The sequence below is a fragment of the Primulina tabacum genome, chromosome 4 (assembly GCF_025594145.1).
Source record: "Primulina tabacum isolate GXHZ01 chromosome 4, ASM2559414v2, whole genome shotgun sequence".
In the NCBI taxonomy this organism is placed as follows: domain Eukaryota; kingdom Viridiplantae; phylum Streptophyta; class Magnoliopsida; order Lamiales; family Gesneriaceae; genus Primulina; species Primulina tabacum.
The window spans coordinates 16,881,801-16,897,900 of record NC_134553.1 but is presented as its reverse complement, the minus strand read 5'-3'; positions in this window follow the sequence as shown (position 1 = coordinate 16,897,900).

The window sequence follows — 16,100 nt, the reverse complement described above, 5'->3', positions numbered from 1 at the left end:
TCGGGAAGATCACAGCCGGCATCTGACCACAGTGTTGCAGACATTGTAGAAGCACAAATTATTCGCAAAGTTCAGTAAATGCGAATTCTAGTTAGAGAAGGTGGCGTTCTTAGGCCACATTGTTTCCAGCAGTGGCATTGAGGTAGATCCAGCGAAAGTTGCAGCAGTCCGAGATTGAGTTGTACCGCAGAATGTATCAGAGATCCGCAGTTTTCTTGGGCTAGCAGGATATTATCGCAAATTCATTAAGGGATTCTCCTCGATTGCAGTTCCACTCACAGAACTGACAAAGAAGAATGTGAAATTTGTTTGGAGCGAGGAGTGTAAGAAGAGCTTCGATACTTTGAAGCAAGCTCTTATCTCAGCACCAGTTTTGGCCATGCCGTCAGGGCCCGGTGAGTTTGTTCTATTTACCGATGCTTCGAAGCTCGGTCTTGGCGCAGTATTGATGCAGCATGGGAGAGTGATAGCTTATGCTTCTAGACAGTTGAAAACTCATGAGAAGAACTACCCTACCCATGATTTAGAGTTGGACGCCGTAGTTTTTGCCTTGAAGATTTGGAGGCACTATTTGTATGGAGAGAAGTGCCAGATCTTTACCGATCACAAGAGCCTTAAGTATTTCTTTACGCAGAAGGAGCTGAATACGTCAGAGGCGTTAGTTGGAGCTTGTGAAGGACTATGATTGTGATATTAGCTTCCACCCGGGTAAAGCTAATGTAGTTGCGGATGCATTGAGCAGGAAAGTTGCAGCGATGGCCCATTTGACAGTTTCGAAACCTCTTCAGTTTGAGATGCAGAGGTTTGATCTTGAGACTTATCCTCGAGGTAGAGTTCCCCGTCTATCTACCTTGACCATTCAGTCTTCCCTTCTGGACCGTATTCGCAGTGGTCAGTCAGCAGATGAGCAGTTGGCCAAGTGGAAGCAGAGGGATGAGGCCAAGGGCAGTGTCTTGTATTCAGTCAGTGATGGTATAGTGAGATACCGAGACAGGATATGGGTTCCTAGCAGTGATTCTATCCGAGCAGATATCTTATCAGAAGCCCATACGTCGCCGTACTCTATTCATCCAGGGAGTACGAAGATGTACAAAGATCTGCAGCTATTGTATTGGTGGCCTGGTATGAAGAAGGACAACAGACAGTTTGTATCCGAGTGTCTGAATTGTCAGTTAGTGAAGGCCGAGCATCAAAGACCAGCAGGTTTGCTCAAGCCTCTTCCTATTCCCGAGTGGAAGTGGGAGAACGTTACCATGGATTTTGTGACCGGATTGCCAAAGTCAGCCAGAGGATCGAATGCTATCTGGTTGATTGTAGATCGTCTTACCAAATCAGCGCACTTCTTGCCTATTAAGACGACTTTCACCATGATTCAGTATGCGGAGTTGTATATCCGAGAGATAGTCCGACTTCATGGTATTCCAGTTTCTATCGTATCTGACAGAGATCCCAGATTTACTTCCTCATTTTGGAAGAGTTTGCATTCGACTCTGGGTACAAAGTTGCTGTTTAGCACAGCTTTCCATCCGCAGACAGATGGGCAGTCAGAGCGAGTCATTCAGATTTTGGATGATCTTCTCCGTGCTTGCATCATTGATTTCTCAGGGAGTTGGGAATCGAACTTGCCATTGGTTGAGTTCACCTATAACAACAGCTTTCAGTCGTCTATAGGAATGGCTCCGTATGAAGCTTTGTATGGTCGCAAGTGCAGATCTCCTGTTCATTGGGATGAAGTAGGAGAGAGAGCAGAGTTGGGTCCAGAGATTATTCAGCAGACTGCCGATGTAGTAGTCAAGATCCGTGATAGGATGAGGACTGCTCAGAGTCGACAGAAGAGTTATGCAGATCAGAGGAGGAGAGATTTAGAGTTTGCTGTCAGCAACCATGTCTTTGTGAAGGTGGCACCTATGAAGGGTGTCATGAGATTTGGGAAGAAAGGGAAGCTCAGTCCGAGATTCATTGGGCCATTTGAGATCCTCGACAGAGTTGGGACGCTAGCTTATCGTGTGGCTCTTCCGCCGAATCTGGCCGGAGTACAAATGTCTTCCACGTCTCTATGCTGAGGAAGTACATGGCGAATCCTTCGCATATCCTGAACTTTGAGCCGTTGCAGCTTACTCCGAACCTATCTTATGAGGAGAGACTAGTGCAGATCTTAGATAGGCAGGAGAAGAAGCTTCGGAACAAGCTGGTTAAGCGAGTCAAGGTCAAATGGCTCAACCATTCAGAGGAGGAAGCTACGTGAGAGTGAGCCGGAGATGAAGGATCGTTACCCCGAGTTATTCGGTGAGTTTTAATTTCGAGGACAGAATTTCTTTTAAGGGGGGGAGAGTTGTAGAACCCGTAAATTAGACTACGTATAAGCCATGCATAATTCTAGTATTTTAAAATGATTTTATTGCATGAGTATTTAAATTCTTTTCTTTAAAGTTTATTATTTTATGCAGTCGTTTAAATTTTTATCTTTTCAGTAATTCTGTGAGGCCGGACTTGAGTTGGAGTTTCGAGATAAAATTTAAGATTCAAAAAACATTTCCTGAATTTATTTTAACTAGCAAGTAAGTTAATTTAAGTAATAAGGAGGTTTAAGGATTTATTTAAACAACTTGAGGTGAGTAGAAAGTAAGTTCATTTAAGTTCCAATAATTAAGGGGTTAATTCACTAAATTATTTAAAGGATAGGTAAGGCTTTTAAGGGTTATAGATTTACTAACTAATCAACATTTCCCCTTCATTTTTATTGTTAAATTTTCGGCCCCCTTAGATGACTAAACAATACCTTGCCAACTCACCCTTTGACCCATTCTTTGTCACTCCTTAGCATGGTTATCTTTTCACCCTTAATTAATTAATTAATACTAGTTCATTATCCTAACCTAGTCTAGCATGTAGGAATCGGTCATTAGCACTCCAACAAACACCCCAACAAATCATTTGATATCAAACAAAAATTCAAATTTCAAATAGGAGACTTGGTCTTGCATTCCCCATTATATTTGCAACCATTTCCCTCATTCTCCTAACCAATATTTCTCCTCTCCATCACTGAAATTCAGAGCCATTTCAGAGTAGAAAAACGTGAACCTCATAGCTAGAAACAAGAGAGAAAACCGAGTAAGAATCAAGGTAGCAAGAATGCTCCACTCCTCCGCGCTGAATCGCCTCATCCTTTCGTTTTTCTTTCAAACGAAACCAGGCATGCATATATTCTTCCTTGACTCTTCAATCAAGTCCTATTATCAGTATTTAACATTACATGATCATCATTTCCATGCAAAAAACCGAAATCTATCAAATATTTTCAGAAAATAAAAGATGCAGAATTTCGGCTTTCATGATGCTCTTCACGGGTTCTCTTGTTTTGATGTTTCGGGTGGATGGTTCGACTCCAGGCTGACTAGGCTACATCTAGACACATACTAGGGTGTGTCAAGACCATGATGGTCCATTCAAACAAGCCCCATGCATGATAGAAACCGAAATTGACAGCAGCTTCTCATTCTTAGCCATTTGTGTTTCGAAAATTCTGTTTTGATGTCAAGGGAAAGGATTTGATTTTGGCTGCCCTAAAGGCCTATAGCCATGGATAGATCACTTCCCTAGCATGTCTAAGACGTGAATAAGTTGCTTCTTTTGGTGGCTTGGTCCATGGTGAATCGTTTTTTACAAAATACTCAAGAACAGCCCCTGCACCCTTCGGCTTATCATTTTTGACAGCTAGTGTTGTTTCGATTTTTAGGGAATGGTGTTGATCTTGGTTGGCCTCCGGCCCTTAGCCATGGTTCATACCATACCCCTAGATGTCTAGATCATGTCATGGTCAATCAAATGGCCATTGGAACGATTCGTGACAGCAAAACAAAAGCAATGCATCCTACGTGCAGAATTTGTTCTCGGTTGGAACGTTCGGTTGTTTGCTGGTGTGATGCAAATTGTGGCTGGTCTAGGGCCCTTAGCCATGGTTCAAATCATTCCTTAGGATGTTGGTAAGAGATTTTGGTTGGTGGTTCAAGCCCCAATGGCCATTAGCCTCGAAAACGACGCAAGAAACCAAAGCACAGCTGCTGTATTTTGTGGACAGCAACTTGCTGTGACGGGTCAGTGGCTCGTTCGAGTTCTTGGTTAGATTTTAGCCTATGGCCTTAGACTGGACAGTGCCTCATTAAGTTAGGAAAGGTCATGTTTTTGGCTGTTCGTGATTCGGATCATTTTTGAGGTCGTACGAGGATTTACGGTGCGATGTGCCAAATTGACTCTCGAAAGAGCGTTTCATGTTTTGGCCTCCATTCACCTAGATTTCGACCCTCACCACTTTAGGATCATTATTTCATCATTTAAGGCGTATTTTAATCATGACTACTTGATGGTTTGGGGTTGGTTCGGGTTGGCACGGAGTCATGATTAAATACGAAGTCGTAGGCGCAATTGTCTCAGTTTTCGGATTTAATTGCATAGTTTGGTCAAGTAAAAGCTATTGCATATTTTTCATGGCATATGTAGGTTGCATCGAGCCTGGGAGCGATCCAATCCATTCAGTAAAATTATTGCAGGATATTTAATTATGTTGATTAATTATATTACGTGCAAAAATATCCATTTTGAGATTTATGCGATATTGCTTGTGGTCACTTTACTATCATGATTAAACCTGGTCGCCAGTTACCGGTCCGATTGCCAGTTACCGGTCAGTTCAGTTGTTTCACCCAGTATACTGTGGCAGTAGTCTGATCAGACGTACATTATTAAACCCGGTCGCCAGTTACCGGTCCGGTCGCCAGTTCCCGGTCAGCTCAGTTCAGTTCAGTTCAGGGACCACTTGCGTAGACCATAATCTCACCAGAAAATTATTACATGCTATTTCAGTATAGGGCTCCAAGGAGCAAACATTTTCACTATGATTTTCAGTTCAGTTATGCACGTATTATAATTGCTCATGACAAGTTATTTTCACATTATGCCTCATGACATGATATTTTTATCCCATGCAAAATTTTACTATTTATTTACTTGTTATTTACGATATATGCATGTTGAGTCTTTAGACTCACTAGACTTGATTGTTGTAGGTACTGATGATGTCGGGATCGAGGGCGGGGACCAGTGAGCCAGCTCGAGTCGGCAGTAGTGGGACCCGAGGACCTCACTTCAGCATTTATTATTATTTGATTGCTCAAACATTGTGATTGTCGTTGAATAAACTTTTACTGTTATTTCGAAAATGTTAATTTCTTCCGCTGCCATTTTGAACATCAAAATTTATTTATCAGTTCATTTATGAATGATAAAATTTTAATTATTTAAAAAAAAAATTTAATTTTTCCGCAAATTTTCAAACACGAATTTTTAGGCCTCTACACATCAACTGTCTCAATACCCTTCAGAATCGGTGGTTGAAACGACTGAAACCTCTTCAACATTATTTCCATCGGGGTTTCTGACACATCCATCTGATAACTCAAAGTACTACCCGGTTCTCGAATTCTTTGAGGAGGTATATCTGATTACCAAAAAAATTAGTAACCAAATACAACAAATCTGTTTCAGTCCTCCTCTGATCATCTTACTGCTGATCAAGAATCGGTTCTGATTCATTTCCAAATAATACATATTCCCAATCAAATCAGATAAACAGGTAAACATGTATTAAAGCAGTAAATCATGCTAGCATTCAAAAGCAAGGAAAGAAGACTTATTCTACCCCGCTCACTAGCTCCTATCTCAGTCTACAAACCTATTGCTCTGATACCACCTGTTGTGGGGACCCGGACGCTAATTCATGTCTTAATCATTATTAATGTCAAATATAACAATTAAGAAAAGTGGGACTAATTTTTTTTTTTAAATTATAAATGCGGAAACGTAACAGTGATCTATCTGATATACATGTCAAAGTCAAAGTACAATCATGTACTACATGTCTCTATCTCAACTAGGTTCAATGACTATATATCCAGTGCTGAATCCTATTCTGCTTCTGGGCCCGGATCTCCACGCTAACTAAATCTCTCATCCTCTTCCTGATCCTGATCATGTCCCACCTGTTGTCAAGCACACATACAAATAAGACAACAGCCGGATAACTCTGGTGAGAATTACATTCCCAGTATAAATCATGTATACATGCATTTCATATAAACAGATATAACAGCATGAAACAAATATTCATAACATGTATCAAAATCAGAAACATGAATCAATACAAACTCTGAATCACCCTATGTGACTCTTAGACTCTGACTCGACTCATCCTAATCTAGGGATCCCGATCTGAATAAGAACGTAACAATCTCTCACCTACTCCCTCGGTCGTGGTGACGGTACGTTCTTATTACAGACTTTGGTCCTAGCTATGCCGAATATCTAAAATAGAAGTCGCTCTTCTTCTAAGTCACATCGATATGACCAAACGTCCGGTGTCTTAGCGGTTCTGTCCAAGACTAGGTACATCAGCCCTGGCTTATCTTGCCGAACCTCTGTGACAATGTGCAATGGCCCAGAGACTATTCTATCACTATCAGGCCCCTCTGTCACGAGATCAATTGCCTACGACTAGGCGCATCAGCCTATGACTCAATACATAAATCAATAGACCAAAGATAACAATCACATCAATTGCAAATATCAATGCAATAAGATGAAGTATGTGATTTTGGGAAACTCCAGTCAAATCTAACTCGAGTTGTGCAATCCCGCATCAACATCAATTTATACCTTTCGTTTCGTTCTGTCGATCTGGCTCTGTCAAAGTCTCGAACTCCCTGCCTATCAAATCAATCTGGCAATAACAATATCGAATACACTGTATCAATGTATAACTCAATTCAAGAACTGTTCTGATCAATACTCAAATCAAACATAATTTGATCAAAATCAATCTACTGATGTTTCGACGGCATAACAATACCGTCTCGGTAACCCCGTCAATCTCAACATCACAGATATAATACCACAACTCCTAATCGATATTAATACGAATCATAATCTTCAATAATAACGGATTATAATCCCAAATCTGTACTATCTCGATCATATCAGTTCTGAAAAATCATAAAAATTATATACACAGTCCGTTCTTCGATCTGACTTCAATTATATACTGATCAGTATACCCAGAACACAATATATCAGTCAAATCATAATTCCCCCAATATGATAATCTCAAATCATGTCAAAATGTAACACAACTTACGTCCAGTTGTAGCTGTCGTCGCTAGGAACTCGGTACTGCACTCAGATTCCAATTCAGATGAACAAATCTTTCGCAAATCTAAATTATAAGCTTCGAAGGAATTTTAAAGCTTTTCCTCAGAATTTTCGTTTCTTCCTTTCTTCTGAATGTTGAGGAAATGAAACAATTATATATATATATATATATATATATATATATATATTGCATGATATGGTACAAGTGGCTCAAGGTGCATGCTGCACGTCTCGCGCATATGCGCGACCACCGTCGGCGCATATGCGCGAGACCTACGAGTCTCAGCGCGCTTGTGTCTCGGCAACTCGCGCATATGCGCGCACCATCGCCGCGCATATGCGCGAGACCTACTGTCTCAGCATATCACCACTCGCGCATATGCGCCCACTTCTCTGGACTTCCCTTAGGCTTCCTGCACAGCTCGCGCATATGCGCGACATTCTCTGGACTCGGAATCATGTAGTCACCCTCTCGCGCATATGCGCATCCCCACGCCGCGCATGTGCGCCAACTGTTCTGTCTCGCACAATAGTCTTCCGCGCATATGCGCGTCCTTCTCCGCGAATGTCCGCGCATATCTCTGCCTTCTCTCTTCTCTTGCTCACAACATGATATCACATGCTATCTCAAATCATGCCCCGAAACGGTCCGTCTAATTACAACAATTCAGAGATCAATAATCGTGAATTAACAATATAAATTCTCGGGCATTACACTTCTCGTCCTAGAACTTGTATGCATAATAATTCGAAGACGAGGATGCAACCTTTGATTTTTTTTTCTTGGAGGCATTTTGTCGAACATTTTCAAAGCACCAATTTCTCCTTCAATCCAATTCACTAAACTTGATGATTTTTCACTGCCCCAAACTTATTAATCATAATAACTACAACTCAAGAATATACACACCAATCCAATCAACTCCAATCAACAATGTCAAGAATTCACTCCACTAAAATTTCATATTTCTTTCATAGCCAATAGTACCAATAATTTTGAATTTCAAAGCCAATGTAGTATGGATTTTCTCACCTTGAATGTTGAAATATGTCTTGGAAGAACAAAATCAAAGCTCCAATCAATCCTTGGTGTACAAATTTCGAGCCCCCTTTTCACACCTTAGGTGTTGAATTTGTGGAATGAAGATGGATATTCGATGAGATGAATTGAAGGTATGCATGTGTGGAGTGGGAAATGTATTTTTGGAAGAAAAAAATCGAGTGTTGAATGATTTCTTGAGAGAATATTTTGAAGTGAAGGAGAATTGTTCTTCGGTTATGTCCAATGTTCGCCTGTTTCAGAGTTTAAAACCATCGGCCGCGGGTGCGGTGTTGGTTCTGGAAATTTTTTATTTTCGACCTTCAGCGACCGCGGGTGCGGTACTTAGCTTCCTATCGCGGGTGCACTACAAAATAGGCCGCGGGTGCGCTTCACCTATTGGAAATTTTCATTCTTCATAAAGCAAACACTGCAGGTGCGCTGTAAAAATGCCGCGGGTGCAGTTTGGTCTCTGTCAAACCAACGCCGCTGCGCTCAATAACGAACCGTGGGTACACTCTTTGAAATTGTTTTCTCCTCTAATTGTTAGTCCTGAAAAACACAATCGGTATTCATAAGATTTGGGGAGAATCCAAGAACACACTAAACAAAAAAAATACACAATCAAACAATAAAAATACAAGAATAAAAGTAAAACTGAAAACGGAATGCAATAAAGAAACAAAAATTTGGGTTGCCTCCCAAAAAGCGCTTGGTTTAACGTCGTCAGCCCGACTGCCACCAGTCTACATCAAGTTGATCCGCCCAAAGAAATTTTGTCAAGATGTCGTACTTCAATCCCATAATAATGCTTGATCCGTTGTCCATTTATTTTAAACGTTCTTCCGTCATTGCACTTTAGCTCAATGGCTCCATATGGTTGGACAGATTCTATTATAAATGGCCCCGACCATCTTGATTTTAGCTTACCAGGAAATAATTTGAAGGCATGAATTGAACAACAGTACTTGTTGTCCTGGGCTCGAAATTTCTATGCAAGATATGGTTGTCGTGCCACTTCTTGGGCTTCTCCTTGTAGATCTTTGCGTTCTCATAAGCTTCATTTCTGAACTCTTCCATTTCATTCAATTGCAATAGCCGCTGCTCACCAGATGCTTCCATGTCAAAGTTGAGCTTTTTCACGGCCCAAAAAGCTCTGTGTTCCAATTCATGTGGTAAGTGATAGGCCTTACCAAAGACCAAGCTATAAGATGACATCCCAATAGGTGTCTTATATGCCGTTCTGTACGCCCATAAGGCATCATCTAGCTTTAGTGCCCAATCCTTCCGGTTTGTCTTCACCGTTTTCTCCAATATCTGCTTAATCTCCCGGTTGGATACTTCGGCTTTTCCATTTGTTTGTGGGTAGTATGCCAGGGTCACCTTATGCTTCACATCATATTTAGCCAAAAGTGAGTTAAAGATTTTGTTACAAAAATATGTACCTTCATAACTAATTATGGCTCTTGGTGTCCCAAATCTTGTGAAGATGTTCCTGTGAACAAATTTAACAACCACTCGAGCATCATTAGTACTGGTGGCAATTGCTTCCACCTATTTTGATACATAATCCACAGCTAGAAAATTATAAGATTGACCAAAAGAAGATGAGAATGGTCCCATGAAGTCAATACCCCAAACATCAAAAAGTTCAACTTCCAAAATATTGGTCAATGGGAACTCATGGCGTCTAAAAATATTGCCAACCCTTTGGCATTTGTTACATGACTTGGCTAAGGTATAACTATCTTTGAACAGAGTAGGCCAGTAAAAACCAGACTGTAATACCTTTGCTGTTGTTCTTGATGCTCCAAAGTGACCGCCATATGGTGAAGAGTGACATTGTTCAAGAATAACTTTCGCTTCTTCCTCTGCTACGCATCTTCTAATCATCTGACCAGCACATCTCTTGAAGACGTATGGATCATCCCATAGGCAAAACTTTGCATCGTGAAAGAACTTCTTCTTTTGGTGATAACTCAAATCTGGAGGGAGAGTATCACAAGAAAAGAAATTAGCTATATCAGCAAACTAAGGGAGTATAGCATTGACCTCAAACAGCTGTTCATCTGGGAATGCTTCTTTTATGGTTCCTTCATCTATTTTATTTTCAAGTTTGAGCCGTGACAAGTGGTCAGCCACTTGATTTTCACACCCCTTCCTATCCTTCACTTCAAAATCAAACTCTTGGAGCAATAAAATCCACCTTATCAAGCGTGGTTTTGCATCCTTCTTGGCAAATAGGTATCGAATAGCTGTATGGTCAGTGAAAACAATTACCTTTGTGCCGACCAAGTAGGGTCTAAACTTGTCAAATGCAAACACTACTGCAACCATTTACTTTTCAGTAGTTGTGTAATTTTGTTGTGCAGCATCCATGGTTCGACTTGCATAGTAGATTGATCTAAAAAATTTATCACGCCTTTGGCCCAACACCACACCTACTGCATAATCACTAGCATCGCACATCAACTCGAAGGGCTCCTTCCAATCTGGTACCATCATGATTGGTGCTGTCACCAATGCCTTCTTGATCTTCTCAAATGCCTGCAGACAATCATCATCAAAAATAAAAGTGGATCCTTTTTCAGGCAAATTACACAAAGGTTTAGTAATCTAAGAAAAATCTTTGATAAATCTACGATAAAACCCGGCGTGTCCTAAGAAACTCCTTATCCCTTTGATGTTCTTTGGTGGTGGAGGCTTTTCAATTGCAACTACTTTGGCTCTGTCTACCTCTAATCCCTTTGAAGACACTTTATGTCCAAGAACAATACCCTCTTGGACCATAAAATGACATTTCTTCCAATTAAGAACTAAGTTATTTTCTTGACAACTCTGCAAAACGAGGGAAATGTTATGTAAACAGTGATCAAATGAAGAGCCAAATACCGAGAAATCATCCATGAAGACTTCCATGATGTCTTCCACCATGTCTGCAAATATGGCCATCATACATCTCTAAAAAGTAGCAGGTGCATTGCATAGCCCAAAAGGCATCCTCCTAAAAGAAAACGTTCCATAGGGGCACGTGAATGTTGTCTTCTCTTGATCCTCTGGTGCTATAGCAATCTGGTTATAACCTGAATAACCATCTAAAAAATAGTAGTGACAATAACCAGCAAGTCTATCAAGCATTTGATCAATAAAAGGTAATGGAAAATGATCTTTACGTTCGGCATTGTTCAACTTCCTATAATCAATACATACTCGCCATCCAGTCACAGTACAAGTAGATATTAATTCATCATTTTCATTTTTTACCACATTCATTCCACCCTTTTTAGGCACTACTTGCACAGGAGACACCCAACTGCTGTCAGAAATAGCATATATAACTCCAGCATTTAAAAATTTCAACACTTCATTTTTCACTACCTCTTTCATGGTTGGATTTAACATTCTCTAATGATCCATAGAGGGAGCGTATGACTCTTCCATTAAAATATTATGCATTCATATGGTGGGACTAATCCCCTTGATATCAGAAATCGACCACCCAAATGCAGTTTTAAATTTTCTCAACACTCCCAACAATTTCTCTTTTTCATTTAAAGTAAGAGAGGAAGAGATAATTATAGAATATATTGACTTCTCACCCAAGAAAGCATAGCAAAGATGGCTTGGCAATTCTTCCAAAACAGGGGATGAAGGTATTATCTTTGAACATTTTTCTTCTTCCAACTTCTCCTGCGCGGCTTCCTTCACATTTGGCAACTTTTCAAGAGCTAAAAGTTGCTCTCTCAATTCCCAATCATCATCATCAATTCTACTGACAGTACTAGAAAGGCATCTTTCTAATGGATCTTCTACTGTATGACCTATACCAATCTCAGCAACACAAGAGTCAATTATATCAATACTTTTACAAGTACTCACCTCGTCGTTACCTTTAATAGCCTTATAGATGTTGAATATCACAGCTTCCCCACCAACTCTCAAGGTGAGTTCTCCTTTGTGTACATCTATTAATGCTTTTCCAGTGGCTAAGAAGGGTCGCCCAAAAATCAATGGAGCATCTTGATCTTCCTCCATATCAAGTATTACGAAATCAGCAGGGAAGATAAACTTGTCAAATTTTACAAAAACATCTTCAACAATTCCACGAGGATAGGTGAGTGACCTATCTGGAAGTTGCAAAGTTATAGTGGTTGGTTTTACCTCCCCAAGCTCAAAGTCCCTATAAACAGAAAATGACATAAGATTAATACTCGCTCCAAGATCACATAAAGCTTTATTAACTTGAGTACTACCAATAATACAAGGAATAGTAAAACTCCCTGGATCTTTTAGTTTTTGTGGTAACTTCTTTTGGAGAATGGCGCTGCACTCTTCGGTCAACTTCACTGTCTCGAACTCTTGCAACTTCCTCTTCTTTGACATCACATCTTTGATGAACTTTGCATAGTTTGGCATTTGCTCTAAAGCATCAGCAAATGGAATGTTGATGTGAATCTTCTTGAAAATCTCCAAAATTTTGCAAATTGATCATCAATAATCTTCTTCCTAAATCTCTGTGGGTATGGAAGAGTCGGTTTTCAGTATAGGAATCTGTTCAACTTCAGTTTCAATCCGAGACTCCTCAAACTTGTTCTCCTTTCCATTTTCACATTCATCTTCATCAACTCTCTTCTCATTTTCCTCATTCTCTTTGGATTTTTTAACCTCAAGTTCTCTTCCACTTCTCAAAGTTACAGCTTTGCATTTCTCATTTGGATTTACTTCAGTATTACTTGGGAATTGACCTCTATTTGGATCTCTCAATGCATTGGCCAACTGTCCAATCTGTGTCTCCAATGATTTCATTGTGCACCCATATTTCCCATGTGAGTTTCCATGCCATCAAGACGAGATTCAGTCCTAGCCATCCTTTTACTAGATTCAGCAACAAATGTCCCAACTAGATCCTCAAGTGAAGGCTTTCCTTCCCCCTTCAATGTATTGAACCCCGGTGGAGGATTCAACACATTTCTATTATTCGCATATGAAAAATTCTCATGATTTCTCAAACCAGGATGATAAGTGTTAGGGGGAGGGTTACCTCGATATCCTCCGTATCCACCAAAATTCCTATTGTTGATATAATGCGCCTCATCAGGAATATGTTGTTCTTCAATAACAACCGATGCATTTTCAACCTCTGGTGTACTAGCTTTATTCATTGCTGCAATTTGAGTTGTTAAAGCTGAAACTTGTGCGGTCAGTGATGTAATAGGATCTACGACATAAATCATATGCTTGATCAGGTGATTTGGCAAATATCGTGCCACCAGCTGCTGCATCCACAGTGCCTCTTGTTTGTCCATTGAAACCATTGTAAAACAATTCAATCTGTACCTAGTCTTCAAAACCATGGTTTGGACACCTCCTCAACAACTCCTTATACCGTTCCCATGCCTCATATAATTGCTCAAAGTCAGTCTGCCTAAAAGTATTTATCTCAATCTTCAATTGTGCAGACTTCGCAGGTGGAAAATATTTAGCAAGGAATTAGTTGCTAACTCCTGCCATGTAGTGATACTCCCCAAAGGAAGCGATTGGAGCCATCCTCTTGCTTGGTCCCTAAGAGAAAAAGGAAACAAGCAGCAATCGAATTATATCATCAGGAACACCATTTATCTTTAGCCGTGTCAGTGATTTCAAGGAATGTTCAGAGATGTAGATGAGGATCTGCAGCAGCGGCTCCCCCAAATTGGTTATGTTGAACCATGTTTATCAATGCGGGCTTGAGCTCAAAGTTGTTTGCATTAATAGTCCCTCGTGCTATGCCCGAATAATGAGCATTTAGTACCGGCCTAAAATGATCTATGATGGGTATTGCAGGGGGTGGATTTTCGTTATCTCTGTTGTCAGCCATTGTTTGAATCGCTTCTCTTCTTGCCTTTCTTAATCTTCTTGTGGTACTTTCGATCTCGGGATCAAAAATAAGCAAATCAAGATTTTGCGATCTTCGCATGCACTGTCAAACAAAGATAAGAAACTAAATCAATGTTTAATGTAATACAATAAAAGCAGCTCTAAATTAAAATCTAGACTAATTTTGATAACAATACAAATATAAATTTAAAATAAACATCCTCGGCAACGGCACCAAAAACTTGTTGCGTGTTTTCTTGATTGCTCGCAAGCGCACGACGTCAAGTTATAGTAAAATATATTTTTGAGTACAAGTGTCGATCCCACGAGGAATGTGTATATAAATGTATATTAGTACTTGTGATTAAAACAGTCTCGACTTTATCTAGAATAATCAATTAAAAGATTTGTTTGCAAGAATAACTAAATTGAAAATGGATTTAAATATAACACCAATTTATAGCAATTAACAATGAAATAAAAGATCTAGAGGTCCGATTTCACGCAACTGTCCACCATGTGTAATTTCTTGTAGCTATGTTATAAAAATCCTTCTTATTCATTAGCCAAGAATCCTATAATTATCTACTCCCTCTCCCGAGTGTTAAGTAGACTGTAATTATCTAAAAATGGATTGCAACGTTCCCATCAACAATTTACAAATAAATAACACATCAAGCACTAGATTCTCTATGAGCTTCGATAGCATTATAGGCCCTCCCGAACTCTATAAATACCATTGATGTATTTTTCCATTTCTTGTTTATAATTTCCTCTTCCGAGTGATAAATTGTAAACATATAAATCATTCAAATTATGGCCAATAAATTGAAAGCATTAAGATTAAAACAATACAAATGAAAAATATGAAGAACTTAAATAACTTAGTTCATAGATTCTAACACATGGTTTTTAGTTTTGTTACATCTTTCCTCTAGAAATAAAAATTAGTTCATAATAACACAAGCAAAACAACAAAACATGGTTTTAAAACAAGACATATCAACTGAAAAATAAAAGAAAGAAGAACTTAGAACAAGAGTTTGAAGTGCTGATTCCGTCCCCGGAGTTGTGTAAAAAGTTTCCCAAGAACTTGATGAACTTGGATCTTCAATCCTCTAGCAGCCACCTCTACTTCTTCCTTGGCTCCCAATACCCTAGATGGCTTTTTATAGTCCCAGACAAGCCTCAATTCGCAGCACACCAAAATCTTGGACTTCCATGCACAGCACACAAAAATACAGATTTTTTCGGATTCTGTCTTGCAAGGAGCGCGGGTGCGGTCAAGGACACCGCGGGTGCGGTGTTGGTTCTGGTAGTGCGCGCGCATGTGCGGTATGGATTTTAGCGTAGGTGCCGTGTGACACCGTGGGTGCGGTGTAAAGATGAACACGGGTGCGATATGGCCTCTGTATTTTTTTATCTTTTGCACTTTCCAATTCAACACTTTAATACTCCAAAATCTCATTCTAAGCTTCCAAACTACAACAACAAAAACAATAACAAATCACATAAAATCTGCTCAAGAATCATAAAATTCCAAGGTAAAAACAAGTAATAAAAGTGCAATAAATTGCACTTATCAATTGCCTCTCAAGTAGCACCCGATTTCTAGTCGTCGGCTTCACCATCAGAAGGAGTCATCAAAAGCAGTTGAAGCCCAAAGTAAGTGTCATATGACACCATATGTGGGTTTTGGTTTCATATGCCTTCAAGTCCGGCTTGATTTACACATTGTAAGCTCGTCACCTCAACAACAATCCAGATCGAACTGATAAACATGGGAAGAGGATTATAAGATTATCGATGGGCTCAAATCGATAGTGTGCTACTTCGTCATTCCAAAACTTCATTCGTGGCTCATCTTCATATCATAAATTTTTTTCAAAAATTCATCCGACTGAGGTCGATTTTCTACAGACTCCTCAGTCAATGTCACATATTTATTTACCATAATTTCGAGTTGATCCACGTGTAATTCCAAGCTACCTTCATCTCCGTC